The following is a 5,138-nucleotide window of genomic DNA, read 5'->3' as shown; positions in this document are numbered from 1 at the left end:
ACTGGTACATAGATTTTATTAGGCAGTGGGTGGTTCAGACTGTTGGTTCCTCATAGTCGAAACACCTAAAGCCCAACCATGGGTAGAGCAGAAGATAGATAAGGATCATAGAATTCTGGGCATTAGAAGTCAGGTGCCTCTGAAGAAGAGGGAGAGTTGTCAACTTCAGATCTTGGGCACTGTCCCTCTAAGGAAGGAAGCCTAGCTCCAGAATGGACAGGCATGTCTACGGAGGAAGATTCTCTGGGTAGCAGATACCAAAGCAGAGCATGTATAACTTGGCATATGCTCTGGGGCACAGCAGAGGGGGCTGGTGGCTCAACCAGGGCAGGCTGAGACCTGGACTACTTCATTCCCTTATTCAGTGGGGACTATTTGTCTCTGAGACTTCAGGAAGAGCAGCCCCCAGAGCAGTGCCAGATATAGGAATCTTCACTGAAAGAAGTTGAGGCTGGAGTTAGTTTTGCCTGGGTAACCCGAAGACCTAACCCAGAGTAATTGCACAAAAACAAATATTTGGGTGAAATGGAGAGTTGGGAGCATAGAGGGTTTTGGTCTGCAAAGAGCCGAAGGGCTGTAGATTGCTTGACCTAGATCAACCCAGCAGGCCCTGAAGAATTTTTTTTTAGTGCATCTGAACTTGCTGCCCTCTGCTCTGTCTTCCTCTGACAGTATCAGCAACGCAGTTATCACAGGGGCTTGGCGCCAGAGTTGCCCTTTACAGTTCACTGAGCATCTGGTCAACCTCTCATCCTATAGCCATAGAGCACATTTTGGTTCATTGACTTTTCTACTGTGACTTAAATGAAATGGAGCAAGGTTTTGTGTTAGCCTGCTGGGAGACTGCATGCGGTGTTTAGGATGTTTGTGCCAAGTTAGTTCTTATTTGTAAGTTTTCTTTTTCTTCTGAGGAGCTGGTTAAAGTTAGCTGTCTCTTGAATAAAAAATTAGTCCACTTGAACTTGATGTGCACACAGCATCCACACAATTTTAAAGCACTAGAGATTGTTAAGAAGGATCTTCAGGGCACAATCTGCCTTTTTTCCTTTCTTTTTGTTCTTAGATTTATTTATTTATTTATGTATTTATTTATTTATTTATTTCATGTATGAGTACACTGTAGCTGTCTTCAGACACACCAGAAGAGGGCATTGGATCCCATTACAGATGGTTGTGAGCCATCATGTGGTTGCTGGGAATTGAACTCAGGACCTCTGGAAGAGCAGTCAGTCCTCTTAACCGCTGAGCCAACTCTACTGGTTTAATGAGCTTAAATCACACAGCCTGCGTATGAGATGTTTTCCAGTGCAGAACTCTTCTAAGAACTTCATCTTAGGAGTTTGGATGATGCCAGAGAACTTTTTGTTTTGTTTTCTGATTTCAGTTTTAATGACAAATTTTGACACCCATGATGCCCATGGATGGTGTTTCAAAGAACAACCGTATGTTAAAAGATAGAATGTAACATTGCCCTAGATACTAAAACTATAGGAAAGTAATTCTGATTTTCAATGACAGCAAATAGGTCTGAAATGTTTTTCTAAACACATCTTTAATTAATTTATATCCTAGTTCACAGAGCCACCAGACCCATTTCTCTAGATACAGAACCAATATGTCTCCCTACAACTGAAAGCTGTTTAATGCTTCCCATTGTTTATAGGATAGGGTTCAGCCTTCTTCACAGGCCTGCCAGTGTTGACCCTTCTACTTGGAAGGTTCCTTAGAAGGAACCTAGCTGGCAAGTCATTCGTTTGCTCTCCAAACTTGTATGTGTGTCAACAACTCAAAGTATAAAGTCTTCTCATCCCAGGTTTCCATCTTAGTAAGTTTCAACCAAATTCAAAATCTAAATGTTCATAAGGATGGCTTTTCAGCCTCTCCTTTCTCCATCCCATGACCTTGCCTTTTAGCCATCACTTGAGCTCACTGACTTCTGTTTCTTGACATCCCTTCAAGATTGTGTATCGGTCCTGTCGCCTTCTGAGTTACAGTTTGACGGTGTCATTTCCCTAACTGATTCTTTCTAAGCCACTTTTGATAGAATCCAGATTCCCAAGGCAGTCATTTACTAAATAGTCTGACGTGTGCTGGGCATTGTTCTATACCTAGAGAACTAGGCGGTGGTCTGACTTACAAAGATTTTGATCTCCAAATTTTACATTTCATTCTGGGTGGTAGGTTACTGGGGCCAGATAACAATCAGTGACACAGATTTTTTTTAAAAGTAGAGATTTATAAAGGCCATTAAAAGAGCAGCCAGTCACTCACGTTGTAAAGGCCTTTCAAATGCCCAGAGACAGCCCTCCCTACGGAGAAGGCGCCCCTCCCCCTCTGTTGGCCTACTCACCCTGCCGTGACTATACCTATCCCCTTCATCCTGCTCTTAGCCGGACACGACCTTCAGTGCCTTGTGGATCACATCTCAAAGTGGTCATCTTCCCCTGCCTTTCCTCCTGTACCATCTTCTAGATCTTGCCCGAAACCCCACACTGCGTGTCCTTCAACCAGGCTGAGTGATTCAGCTGGGGTCTAATTGATAGCGATCACGATTGCTTGATTAGTAGTTGTGTTTGGATGTGAACTGCCCCACGAACTCCCCAATAGGCTTACCGAGTTCCGACGCTTGGTCCACAGATGGAGGTGCTGTTTGGGAAAGTTGTGGAAACTTTAGGAGGTGGAGCCTCCCTGGGGGAAGTGTGTTGCCTGGGGGCAGGCCTTGAAGCTTACTAGCCTGGCCTTACTTCCTTTTCCCCCTGCATTCTGAGTGTGGATGTGGTACAACCAGCTCGCTTCCTGATCCTTCCACCACAGTGTCTGTCCCTGCTTGTTGTTATGTCCTCCTTGCCAGGATGGAATGTATCTATCTAGAACTGTAAGAAAAAATAAATAAACCCTTTCTTCCTTAAGTTGTTTTCCTTGGGGTATTTTATCTTTGCAACAGAAAAATAAGACGACAATCTTTTGCGTTTATCTTTGAATCTTCATACCGAAGAAAATCCTTGGGCTCCGCTGTGGACTGGAAAAAAACACATTTTCCTTTGATTGTCCCCTCTCTCATTCCCTAGCTCACCCAAACCAGCTTCCTTCCTATTAATTCCACCACTTAAGGACACTCATTTTTTTCTGAGAACATTTTTAATTCTGATAAGCAGTGAGCTGTTAAATTAAGTCTTTACCTTTTGCTCCTGACAATAGTTGACACATGCTAAGCACTCAATAAACAGTAAGCCAAACCCAAACCCAATCCAAAACAAACCCCAAAACAAAATCAAACAGAAAGCTAGAAAGAGTTTGGAAGAAAGACTAGTAGTCAGTGCTATGGTAAATATGGTGACTGAAAATTGTCTTGTAAGAGTAATCACAAGCCACCATAAATATTTGCCGTCTAGGAACACTGTTTTAGTTACCTTATTACCAAACGCCAGTTAGATTAAGCATTTAAGCCCTTATGTCACACACAGGACTAGGATAGCATCTTCAGTTTCTATTCAACCTGATTAGATACCGATGTCGTGTCCTTGCCTTCACCAGAGGTCTTTTCCTTTCCCTTCCAGGAACTGACTTCACTTGTTTTCCTGTTTGTTCTTATTGTTATTACGAGGCCTGTATTAGGGGTGATTGAGGACATCAAGTGGCCTCTGACTGTCAGACCTGAAGTGGTACAATCAACTTCCTTGTTTTTCTCTGGAGGCGATGGAATTTTCTGACCACTAGCTGGGACTGGAATTGATCAGTGCCAGAGAGGTGAAACGTGGGAATATATAAGGATATTGTTTATGAATGTCATTTAGTCATCTCAGCAGTTGATCTTATGATTTAGAAAACATTTCCTGCCTTTGAACACTTAACAATTCAACCTCCAAGCCTGTCAGAAGTGGGGATGTGGGGTGGGGTGGGGCATTCAGGAGAATAAATTCAGCAGGCTGGGAGGTTTGTGACTGCATGCTTCATCTCAATGATATTAACTCTGTATTCCAGCATCGAGTTTACTTATTAATGTATTTGTTGACATTAATTGAGTTTTTGAGTCTATTTTTGTTCACTACATATTAGTTGTGTGTGTTATAGGTACAAACAATATGTCCTGATCACTCTCAACTCTCAGCCTCCTTTTACTCTCCTTCCTCCCGCCCAGCTTCTAGTCCTCTCTTTTCTACATTAAGAATGACCAAACAAACAAAACAACAAAAACCTTCCACATATGCGAGAGAACATATCTGCTTATTTCACTAACATAATGTTCTCTGGCTCCACCCATTTTGCTGTAATTAGTTTTATGACTGAATAGTAATGAATAGTAATGTACTATATATCTAAATATTATCTCTGTTAATCATCCGTAGTTGATAGATATAATTGATATCTATCAGTTATCCACAATTTCATTTGTCTGCTGCTGATTCTATCTTAATTACTGTAAATAGAAAACGTGGACAGATATGTAACTCATCCCTTGCTTTCCTTATGCTTCTGTGGATATTTGCTCAGAAATGGAAAGGCTGGTTCTTCTGGTAGACCTATTTTAATGTTTCAAGGGATCTCCATATTGAGTGTCCTAATTTATGTTTCTGTTAACAGTGTACAAAAGTTCTTCTTTTACTTCTGCATATACTTAGCAGAACTTATTATTGGTTTTTTTAATAATAGTCATTCTAACTGGGGTGAGATGATATCCTAGTTTTGAGTTGGAATTTCCCAAGTCACTAATAACATCAAACATTTCCGTGCATCTATAGGCCATTTGACTTTCTTTTGAGAAGTGTCTGCTCAGATCGTTAATAGGAATTTGTTTCTTTCAATGTTGAGTCATTGTGTTCCTTGTGTATATGACTACCAGTCCCTTGTCAGAAGAGTAGTATGCAAATATTTTCTCTCGTCCTTTAGGTTGTCCCTTTGCCTCTGTGCATTGTTTCCTTTGCTGTTTTTATGTGCTTTTGGAGTCCTTTCTACATCAATGAGATATTTGAAGTATTTCCCTCTTTATTTTCGTCTAATAGTTTGAGATATTTTAGGCCTCGCATTTGGGACTTTGATGATTCTGAGTTTGTACAAGGGTGAGAGACAGAGGTTAGATTCCAACATCAAGCATCTCTCTCTCTCTCTCTCTCTCTCTCTCTCTCTCTCTCTCTCTCTCT

Source organism: Grammomys surdaster, unplaced genomic scaffold, assembly GCF_004785775.1.
Source record: "Grammomys surdaster isolate TR1022 unplaced genomic scaffold, NIH_TR_1.0 99, whole genome shotgun sequence".
NCBI classification, from domain to species: Eukaryota; Metazoa; Chordata; class Mammalia; order Rodentia; family Muridae; genus Grammomys; species Grammomys surdaster.
Note: the sequence above shows the minus strand (reverse complement) of the source record.